The sequence below is a fragment of the Diadema antillarum genome, unplaced genomic scaffold, assembly GCF_040938485.1.
Source record: "Diadema antillarum isolate AM-2024a unplaced genomic scaffold, OU_Dant_1.0 seq00000177_RagTag, whole genome shotgun sequence".
Taxonomy (NCBI): Eukaryota; Metazoa; Echinodermata; class Echinoidea; order Diadematoida; family Diadematidae; genus Diadema; species Diadema antillarum.
Window position 1 is genome coordinate 1,141,956 of NW_027271244.1, and position 12,633 is coordinate 1,154,588.

The window sequence follows — 12,633 nt, forward strand, 5'->3', positions numbered from 1 at the left end:
GGTGAAATTAATCTCATAATCTCTTCATCGCTGTTTGCTACAGAGTTTTAAACCTTTTTTTTAAACATTTGAATAGACCCTAAACATGCAGTCGGTAGTTTTATTTCGTTATATCGAAATTTTGTCATAACCGAACAAAAAAACAATAAAAAACAGGAAGCGGATAGTGTTGAGGCCTGATTTTTCACTTTTTTGTAACTGGTATTTTCTCAGTGAATACCTTTAGAGAAGGTTTACTTTCTTTCAGTCATTATAAGTAGGTTAGTAGAGTCCATTTGTGTTGAGTTATATGCTAATGTAAAGGTTATAGTCTGCTCTTTCAGAATCTACTCTGAACTGAAAAATCAAATCAAATGTTTACTAGATAACAGATTTAAGAACTGATCACTAAATATTTGCTTCAGCATAAACTCGAAAATTTCAGTAGTATTTTAATAAAGTTTCTTGTTAAGACCTTTGGAATTTTGATTACTAAGTACCATTGGAGCACATATTTTTAAATGTCTGTTGCAAGTGTGGATTTCAGTAGAAAGGTCTCAACTTCTGTGATTTTGTTACAAAGTGTGCTTCTATCCATTCTTCTATTTTTATGTGTTCAGATGACAAGGAAAAGGTTGATATGTGCTCCAGGATTGCGCTACCTCTGTTTCTAAACTACCATGGGCTGAGAAATGTCGCACACCAGGAGAATCTCGGCTTGTAACAAACTTTTCCCCAGGGATTAATGGAAATAATTCTGATATGTGGATATGATGTGACCAGTGCAGATATCTAAATGACACTCGAAGATAAGTTTGTAATTTCCTTGAATGCCCACAAAATTTGCAAATAAATTTTATTCAGAGATAGGGCATGAAAAACTACAATTAAGTGTACACAATTCAAAGTCACAAAGTTTATTTTTGTGCCAAGGATCAAAAACCCGGTAGTGGGGGGATTCATGGGTGGTCCAAGTTATTCGCCATCCACTTGGGTACATATTAAAACCACAAATAGCAACGGTCAGTGAATATGTACATTCAAGGGTACACATCAGTAATGGTCGACTCCAGTCAAGATTCTGCAGCTGTGTGTGTACTTACATAGAGGTCAGTGATAAAGCTGTAAGCAAATTCGTTGCGGTATCCGAACTGGGTCGGCTTTCCCACTCCACGAGTCCGCATGCTACAGGGTCGTTATAGCAACTTGTCAGACCAAAATATAGCAAGTATGCTTGGGTATGTGTGTTACTCTTTGTGAGATGAGGTGCCTTATAAGTTTGAGCTTATTCTTTAGTAACAACAGACTAGACCCTCGTGTAGAGCCAACTGTAATGCCTCAGTTTTGGAGTATGAACTTGTTGGTGTTTTTTTTTTTCAGTTTTTCTTTTTCTTACAACAGCTCCCGCAAAAGGTAACTAATCCCAAATCCAGCATGTAAGTTTATTGGAAAGATATACTTTCCATCAATTTCAGGCATCCTATACATCCCACCACCAGGGGTAAAGAAAAACCAAGCAAATGCAAATGTGGGTAACCAAACAAACTTAAACTTTGGTAAACAAACAAACAAAACATTGAAGTATCAATGACATGTAAACCCCAAGTTTTATCTGCTCATTTTTCCTGACAGTGTAGATGGCACATCCAGAAACCCTGGTCCATTTTTAGCTCACCTGAGCCAAAGGCTCAAGTGAGCTATTGCCATCGCCCTTCGTCCGGCGTCCGTCGTGCGTCGTCCGTCGTGCGTCGTCCGTCGTGCGTCGTGCGTAAACTTTTTACATTTTCATCTTCTTCTTGAAAACCCCAGGACCGATTTTCATCAAACTTGGCAGGTAGCATCCCTAGGGGGTTAGGAACTCAATTTGTTAAAATGGGCACCATGCCCCACCCAGGGGGCCCCCAGGGGGGCCCAAACCCCCCAAAATTAAGGAATCTGTAAAAATCTTCTTCTCTAGAACCAGAAGTGATAAAGCTAAGTTAATACTATGAGTTAGTACATTGATGACTGTAGTTTCAAGTTTGTTCATGGCAGAATCAGGGGTGTCCCCCTTTGGGACCCAGGGGAGGGGGGTGGGGAAGGGTTCTAATGGGGCCTAAATTGTACATTTTCATCTTCTTCTTGAGAACCCCATGACCCATTTTCACCAAACTTGGCAGGTAGCATCCCTAGGGGGTTAAGAACTCAATTTGTTAAAATGGGCACCATGCCCCACCCAGGGGGCCCCAGGGGGGCCCAAACCCCCCAAAATGAAGGAATCCACAAAAATCTTCTTCTCTAGAACCAGAAGTGATAGAGCTAAGTTAATACTATGAGTTAGTACATTGATGACTGTAGTTTCAAGTTTGTTCATGGCAGAATCAGGGGTGCCCCCTTGGGACCCAGGGGAGGGGGTGAGGAGGGGTCCTAATGGGGCCTAAATTGTACATTTTTATCTTCTTCTTGAGAACCCCATGACCCATTTTCACCAAACTTGGCAGGTAGCATCCCTAGGGGGTTAGGATCTCAATTTGTTAAAATGGGCACCATGCCACACCCAGGGGGCCCCCAGGGGTCCCAAACCCCCCAAATGAAGGAATCTTTATAAATCTTCTCTAGAATCAAAAGTTATAGAGCTGAGATAATACTACAAGTTTGTTCATAGGAGATCCAGGGGTGCCCCTCTTGGGTAGGGGGGGGGGGGGAGGGGGGGGTGGTTGGAAGGGTCCAAATGGGGGCCTGAATTGTACATTTTCATCTTCTTCCTGAAAACCTCATGATGGATTTTTGTCAAACTTGGCAGGTAGCATCCCTAGGGGTCAATATCTCAATTTATCAAAATGGGCACCATGCCCCACCCAGAGGGCCCCAGGGGGCCCCAATCCCCCCAAATTAAGGAATCTTAAAAAAATGGGCCCTTGATATTGTACATTTTCATCTTCTACTTGAGAATGCCTGGTCAAATTTTGGTAGAGCTGTGAATGATTTAGATTAGTGACTGCGTGAAAGGTGAACTTGCGATACTCAGGTGAGCGCTAGACCCGCGGGTCTCTTGTTCAAATTAGATTTGTCTTCTTTTTTTTTTTCTTCTTTTTAAATGTAAATGGTGTTTTGGTCAACATTCACATAGATAGTTTCAATCAAATCCTTAATTTCAGTTTTATCCATGGACCAAAACAAAGATAGGCGTACCTTGCACATACACGCCTCGGTATGTGTTTCAGTATTGGATGTATGCAGGTGCATTTACTGTCAAAATTTGCATAATCCATAGCTTAGATTTAAGCTATCTATGTGTGTTCTGGCCTTCATATCTGTATGAAAGCTTTTTTTGTTTGTTTTTTCAGATTCCAGCTGTCTCCTCATATGTGTTAAATCGTGTATCCTTTCCTTCCTTTTCCTTGGCTCTTTCAAACCATAGGCAGTCGATGAATCCAGTGAGAAGTAGAACGTATGAGATGCTGTCCATCAAATAGATGTTAAATGCAGATTGTTGAATAAAATTACATGCAATTGCACACCACGAATACATTTTCTAAAAGCTGTTTTGATTTTGTGCTGTGTTGATTTGATGGCATAAATCTATTTTTTTTTAAATCAAGTGCAGAGAGTGGGGTAATGAGTATGGCAGAGAAGAACTGGAATCAGTTATATCAAAGAATCAGTGGTATGCCATTTCCCCTTCCCAAGACATACCCTCTTTTTAACCACTCCCCTTCTCAACCCACTGCCTCACAACTCCCCAATCCTGAACCACTCTTCCTCCTATCCCTCCCCTCCTCCCAAACCACTCCTCCTCCCAAACCACTCTTCCTCCTAAACCACTCTTCCTCCTAAACCACTCTTCCCCCTAAACCACTCTTCCTCCTAAACCACTCATCCTCCCAAACCATTCTTCCTCCTAAACCACTCTTCCCCCTAAACCACTCCTCCTCCCAAACCACTCTTCCTCCTAAACCACTCCTCCCAAACCACTCTTCCTCATTTATCACTCCTCCTCCCAAACCACTCTTCCTCCCAAACCACTCTTCCTCCCAAACCACTCTTCCTCCTAAACCACTCTTCCTCCTAAATCACTCTTCCTCCTAAGCCACTCTTCCCCCTAAACTACTCTTCCTCCTAAACCACTCATCCTCCCAAACCATTCTTCCTCCTAAACTACTCTTCCTCCTAAACAACTCATCCTCCCAAACCACTCTTCCTCATAAATCACTCATCCTCCTCCTAAATCACTCTTCCTCATGAAACCGTTCCTGCTCCCAAACCACTCTTCCTCCTAAACTACTCTTTCTCCTAAACCACTGTCCTCCTAAACCACTCTTCCTCCTAAACAACTCATCCTCCCAAACCACTCTTTCTCCCAAACCACTCTTCCTCCTAAACCACTCTTCCTCCTAAATCACTCATCCCCAAAACTGTTTTTCCTCCTAAACTACTCTCCCTCCTCAAACAACTCCTCCTCCCAAACCACTCTTCCTCATAAATCACTCCTCCTCCTCCTAAATCACTCTTCCTCATGAAACCACTCCTGCTCCCAAAGCACTCTTCCTCCTAAACTTCTCTTTCTTTTAAACCACTGTCCTCCTAAACCACTCTTCCTCCTAAACCACTCCTCCTCCCAAACCACTCTTCATCCTGAACCTACCCTTCTCCTGAACCACTCTTCCTCCTAAACTTCTTTCTTTTAAACCACTGTCCTCCTAAACCACTCTTCCTCCTAAACCACTCCTCCTCCCAAACCACTCTTCATCCTGAACCTACCCTTCTCCTGAACCACTCTTCCTCCTAAACTACTCTTCCTCCTAAACCACTCTCTCCTAAACCACTCCTCCCTCACCACTCTTCTCCTGAAACCACTCCTCCTCCCAAACCACTCTTCATCCTGAACCTACCCTTCTCCTGAACCACTCTTCCTCCTAAACTACTGAGTACTCTTCCTCCGAAACCACTCTCTCTTAAACCACTCCTCCCTCATCACTCTTCTCCTGAAACCACTCCTCCTTCCAAACCACTCTTCCTCCTAAAACAACTACCCATCCTACACCACTCCTCCCAAACCTCTCCTCCTCCCCCACAACCACTTGAACAAATAGCAACATCAATCATACTTTTTGTTTTAGTTTATGAAATTATGAAATGCTAAAATGCAAATTGTATGTACTGTTGTCTCTTTGTTTGTGTGTGCAGTCAGCTTCATGAATATACATGTAAGATACATCACTAAGAAAGCTTTTACTTGGCAGTATTCAGCTTGACATAATATTTGAAATGTAATTCCAAGACTGATTTGGAGTGTCAAATTATTTAGCCTGGGCAATAAAGCCAGGAGTATACTGTAAGTAACAATGTGACCATTCGGTATATAATTGTTGACATTCAGCTTTGCCAAGATATCTGCTGGAGAATCCTGCATAAAGATACCTCCAATATCCTGGAAACCTAATAAATATGATCTGGACTTACAGTTCGATGGCATTGTTGTATTTCTTACATTTTTGATGTCCCCACAAGGAATAATGTGAAAATCGCTGATAGAAGACACTGTGGAAAAAGACTGCAATTTTTTTTTTCATATTTTATTCAGTCTACAAGCAGCAAATATGACAAGTTGAAGCAAGCAAGTTCTACAGTTTGTTGCATTTTTACATGGCGACACTACACACTCTAAGTTACAAAGACAATTATTTTCTGTCATCACAATTTTGTAAATCACATGCATACCAATACTACAAAAAAAAAAAAAAACAGGAATAAGAAAATTTACAGCTTTTTAATAATACTAACACCATAACCCTGCAATCACTCATATCAGAATAACATTCTTTTTTTTTTTTTTAAACACTGCTGCTTTGATCAACAATCAAGAGAGAAAAAAAAGGGGAATATCTGTAGTTTTTGATGTCCATTGACCAAATTTTGCCTAGTTTTTTCTTTCCAATGAAACTCTCAACATAGATATATATGAAATGGTTTTGATTTCCCATACACTTTCATGTCAAGAGTTTGGTTTTGTTTGTTTTTTCTTAAAAGCAACTCTTAACAAATACAGACCATCTGTACATAATTGTTTTCATCATGACACAACAAATGCATACTAAAATAAAGATGCTTATCTACCGACATTAAGGGTAAGTCTGATTTCACAATGAAGTGGTTGAAAATATCTTCTCTACCTTTCGACTTTGTTCAAGTATAGCCGCTCCTTTGAGTACAAAAATGCAATCTATGCCCCATAACGTAGCAGATCTATGGGCCCCAATTCCAGAAAAGCAACCTGCAATAATAACTAGTTTTAGTAATACTGCAGGTACTGCACCAAAGACTGGAAAGCTTGCTACTGAGTGGATGTTACCAGACTGTAGTTGTAGTGACCAAAAGTTGCTGCCATACCGGCACTGCCAATCTAGAACACTGTATTTAGTGTACACTGATTTTGTGTGACCAAACTTCCCGGAGTCACCAGTATTTCACTTCTTTGTCATGTTTGTTTGGTCTTTTTCTTTTTCTTTTTTTATAGGGGAAATAGTGTCTATTTGCAATAAAAATACATGTACATGTACATGTATAATGATAATGTGCACTGTACTTTCTTTCCAAAATATAAACAAAAGGCTAACCCCTTTACACCATGTAAACAATCTAGAACATGAACTATTTCATGAGTGACTGTACAATGCTGTCATCATTCCACACAGATGCTACACTAAACAGAGGCTCCATATTTACAATTATTTACAGGTTTTTGCATGCTGTGATATACATGACACAGGAGTCATATCCCAGGAGTTGATACTGTATGCAATTTTAAGCAGACATTGCATTCAATGAGCAAAAAGTACATATGCAGATCATATCACACTGTACTTCAATTTAAATGTACATTGTAGTTGATTGATCACTACAAACATTATATTCACAAGTGTCATACGAATTTTACTCAAATCTTGAGCTCCCTCAGTAGCAGGCTTTAGCATGCATTGTTTCTAAAAAACAAAATAACCAAATAAGTGGCTAAGCTTAATTTGTATCCCACAAACACATGACATGAAACATGACAGTGCAAATAGGATTTACACAAAACTTGCTTAAACTCATGGACAGTTTGGCAATTGCCAGCTTGAATATCCTTTGAAACCAGAGAATGGGGAGGTCGTCTCATCTCCCTGCAGAGAACCAGAACAGCTATGCCTGTAATGAGAGTCCCATACAACCATAAAATCTTCATCATTTCTTTGGTTAGCATACACTGGATGGCAAGTTGTAATTTTTTTTTCTCTCTGTTGTTGTTGTTTTTTAAAGGAAATCCATGTCCCTTGCCAAACCTACGCTAAAACTTTAAAAACTACAATGTATCTTCATCTCTTCTACTGGAGTCTACATGTACTACTTCTGAATTGAAGGTGGTTACACACTTTGTATCATACATAAATATACTTGAACATTTTTCCCTTTTTCTGTCCTTTTTCTTCTTTTTTTTCTGTTTCGTTTTTACAATTTTTTTTTTGTACTCTCCTTCCTTTCTCTCTCTTTTTTTTCCTTCCAATATGATGGACTTAAATACAAACTCTCAAAAGGTACATACGTAGAAATTTCTACGAACTCTGTGTTAAAATTCTACACTGTAGAGTGAAACACCATTCACTCCTGTGAACATAAATAATTGCGTGAAAAGGTAGTATCTCTTCAAACTAATATAAGTGCCCTTCCTCTGCCCCTACGAATGAATCGTGCCAAGTTTGGGTTTAAAACTGGTTGCAAAGAAGAAGATAAAAACACACTAAGTCTTAGAGACAACGGATAACATGCAAAAAAAAATACAAATGCATAACTGCCCTGTTCTAGTGGATTTATATAGAAAGAAACTAAAACACATAATGATGGATTACCTCAATTTATGCTTCTGTGAATACATTCAAAATACATTTAACTTGAACATAGAAAGTGCATTACAATGAAGCTATCACACATGAAATTATCACCCTGGAAAAAGAGAAAAATGCTTTAAGGTTAGTGAAGCTCACACACATCTCCCTCAAAACAATTCAGTTTCAAGATAATCATTCAGTTGCATTCTGCTTGAAAGCTGCTGTGGTGTGTCACAATTTTTTTTTTCCTTTTTCTTTCTTTGCTCCAAAAAAAATTACAAAAAGAAAGTGGAATGACCAATTTACTCATCCTCTTTGGACCTGGGTGGCAAAGACTCCTCGCTCCGTACTCTGAGCTATGCTCATGTGGACTCCACACGGACATAGTACGGTTCTTCGGAATCAGTGCCTTGTCAAACAATCTCACACTCGCTTTAAACTGCATGGGAAGTGTAGTCCGCACGGCAATCCATGCAAAATGCACAAAGATGCAAATTACAGTGGGGATGCCTGTGATGGGAACTCAGCTGACAAGGGCAGATTAATTGAACAAAATACAAATTTCTTTTTTAAAAGAAAAAAATAAGGATAACACCATGCCACATATTTTTTCTTTAGAAAAAAAAGAAAGAAGAAACCTAAACTCCACTACCAATATTTTAAAAATAACACACACATGCCAACTTCAGAAATATTAACTCCTCGTTGCTATATCATTAAAAAAAAAAATGAATGAACACTAGAGATGTCATTTGAAATTTTAGGAGATATACAGTGAAAAAAAAAATGCTTAAGCATTCATTACACATGAGGACAAATTGTAGCACACTGGAATGGTGTACCACTCGAAACAGAAGTATCATGGCCTACAACTGTTGCCTGTTCTATCAACCTACTCAACAGGCACAGTACAAGCAGGATAGTACACACCACTGACATACAAATGATACAAGACCTAAGTGTATGGACTTTAATCTACCGATGTTCCACATAAAACTTATTTAAAAAAAATCCTATTAGTAAGGTAGAAAATTTGGGGGTACATAAGTCTACTAACATACATCATTATCTTCCTCATACCATATAACACATTCACGAATATTATACCCAAATACCAGATCACACACTGTCTTGTTGGAAGGGACCGAAATGTAATTAGGGTATTATTGCAAAGACTGTCCATTGAATAAATCTTGGGAGAGAAGTAGATCTTTTTTTTTTTTATATTCAAGAATCAATTCACAACACATACCACAATACACTGCCTAGAAAAACACCACATTATCAAAGCTTACTACTTCAGCCGAAATGTAGCTTCCCTGAAACAAGAATCACCTATCAAACCATTACAAAGAAAAAAAAAAAACCCAAACAAATTCAAGATGGTTCTTACAGACTTGTAGGCCTACATTTATACCAACTGGGACTACTGAAGACCAATTACACTGTTTGCACACACAAAAGATTAATCCCTTGCAAAAGTTGCAGTTGCTAAAGTTACAAAGCCAAGCTGTTTTATCACTACACCACTCATTAAATCACCGAGTGGAAAATAACCCGACATTTCAAGAGCCCAAACTATAAACCATAGTGTAGCTAATCTTTCCTCTCCTTCTTAAGTCCAGTATTCACACACGTGTACATTTGTACAAACTTGCACAACACACAATTCAAATAAATTTGATATAGCAACACTGCTCCAATTACATACTGACGTTGCATTTTTTTTCTCTGTTTTTTTTAAATATTTTTTTCAAGGGAAAGATACAAATGGTAATATTTAGCTACACTAAGGATGAGGTACAAAACGTTTGCTAAAATCTTTACAAAGTTGGAGTATTTGATACAGTGCAAACATATATTCTAGATGACTACAGAGATTTCATGATGCATGTGCATTATCCTCCACTAAAGTCTACATGTACACTGGGCAAAAAAAAAGAAAGAAAAAAAGTCAGCCAACTGTCACAAAAGAATAATTCATACTAGAGATTAAGTTTCCCAAATTTAGTCATAAATTGGTCACACTGAATCTCAGCAGAATCATGTCTTATAGTAGTTTTGTGACATTACCTCTTTACAATATATCTGACAACAGACTGTCTTTTTTAAAATTAAACTTGCCTAACTTTTCAGTGATCAGTCACCTTAAACCAAAAGATATTTACACACTTTTTTTTCTAAAAATCTTCGTAACTAAAGAAAGGGGAGGTTAAAGCCATCAAAAAATAAAATAATCACCTCCTCGACCTTCCCTCACACCCCCCCCCCCAAAAAAAAAAACCAGGCAAATGAGCTAAATCGTTTGTTCATATTTCACTAAAGGGATATCAAGGACAAATAAAAGTTAGTCTAAAAAGGAAGAGTAAAATCTTACAAGCACAACCATAAAAGTTCGACCAATATCAGCTGAAATTTACGTAGGTTATGAAATTGTGAAGTTTCGATTATTTTCACAACACAGCTCTTGAACTGTCAATATGAATATGCAAATAGTGAATTCATGTCATCCCCTCACAATGTGCCATTCAGTATGTACATTAAGTCCCAAAATTTTCAGTTTTTGATCACATGTAATTATGTTCCAGTCTCAAATCCTTGTGTATCTGACTGATTATCATTTTGAAGGTAATCCACCAGGAATAACATTATTTTTTGCACTTAAATTGCAGAAAATTTGATTTTTTGGTCCATTTTTTAAAACACAATCAGTGGAAAATTGTGATGTGGTGACATCATCAGATCACTCATTCGCATTTTTATATCAACTGTATGAGAACTCTTTTGCGGAATTATAGAAATGTCAAAATATCATAATTTCCCTAATTTTTCTAAAATTTTGATCAAATTTGTGGTTGTAAGATTTTTTCTTTCTTATCTGATTGAATTGAATCTGGCCTGGAATTCCCCCTTTAAGGACAAGAGTACCCTCAGCCTTTTTTTTTTTTTTTTTTTTTTTTTCAAATTAACAGCCCTGAGCATCTCCATCATACAAGTACAATTGAAGTAACACCAAACATTAGCTAGAGTACATGGCCTTCACATTCACCTTTCCACTCTTGCACCTTGAGAATGAACATAGTTTTATCATGTAATTTGCATTGACTGTTATTGCATTGCACTGTGTGAGTTAGGATGACAAATTCTTACACCGATGCAAGGTTTTGTTCCCGCCTTCACTCACTGCCATTTCTATCATACAAAGCTTACTAACTGTGAAATCAAGTCCTTGGGCAGCCTAAATCCATAAACTACTGAGAGATTTGACAGATAATGTGATATTTGTTCTAGCAATCCCTCTCACAATGGAATATGTACAACATTATTTAAAGTTACTCTACAATATTGCAAATATTGTGAGGGCAGACTGTTTCTAATGACTTGAACAGAAAAAAAAAGTCAGCATGAAACAAGACACACTGAATTTGCATGAAATTATTCAATATGAAACAGCAAGCCTCATTTATCAACATCACTGAAAGTTATGTGCAGTTGTGTTCCATTTACCCCATTGATGTACTCTGTAAACCCCCCCCCCCCCAAAAAAAAAGGGGGGGGGGGGGAATGACAATGAAACAAAGAACCCCAAAAGCTGCTTTACCATGAGATTACTCGCAAAGTGGCTTAGTTATGACAGTGCTGAATGCTTGACTTGATAATGAGCACAAATGATTTCTGAATTTCCAGAAGCATAATTATGTACATTATTCTTTTACAAAGCTGATGTTTACTACATGTATACTACTCAGTATTTTTGCATTGAGTTTACATTGCATGGTGAGAAGCTTATGAATCTACAAAGCATTCTCGTAAGAAAAAGAGAGAAAACTGTAAAATTTCCAGTCTTAACATAATTTTCCCAGCATGACAAGTTATTACTTATTAGTAAATAACTGCATTGAGTTTGCACTGCATTTTGTTTAGGGTGCTATGTAAACTGTAAAATTTCCAGTCGTAACATAACTCTCCCAGTATGACTTTAGGAAGACACTCTAAAGGGATAATGTGGAAAAAACAACATGTAAGTGATTGTAACTTCAAATAGTTATTACTTGTTAGTAAATTACTGCATTGAGTTTGCACTGCACTTTGTTTGGGGCGCTTTCCGCTCTTTGATGAAAAGTGACCTTCAAACATATTACTATGAACAGAAAATTTACAGACCAGTGATTGATATGAAATGCCTACCACTGATAAATGCATCAAACTGCTTTCCTGTTTACAAAGATTCTTTGAATCAATTCGTTTGATTTCTTTTTTTAAAGATTGTGTTGTGTCTATTTCACAAGCCTTCCATGAAGAACAACACTTTGCATTTTGCTTGTAACCTAGGAGTTTCCTCAACTAGAACGATCAGTCCTACATTCATATTGGTGAAGAGACAAGTTTAAACACTTCTCACAATCATATTTATACATTCTATATACAAACAAACGCATTTCCTATATAACAATCTATTATTATGTACAACTACTGTCTGTTATGCCTTTGGGGTTGGAACAACCTACAAAGGATCTGCATTGAGTTTGCATTGCATTTTGCCTGGTTTCCTAAAATGAGCTTTAGTCACCTTGGACAAAGTCTACATCTTCCAGGTGGATATGTATGTATGTATGTATGTATGTATGTATGTATGTATATATATATATATATATATATATATATATATATATATACACACACACACACTGACAAGACATATAACAATGATAACACTAAAATTCCAAGAAGTCACAGGAGTGTGACTGACAGAAAAAAAAATGACAATGACAGAATTATAAATGATAACAATGATTACACTAATAAGAAT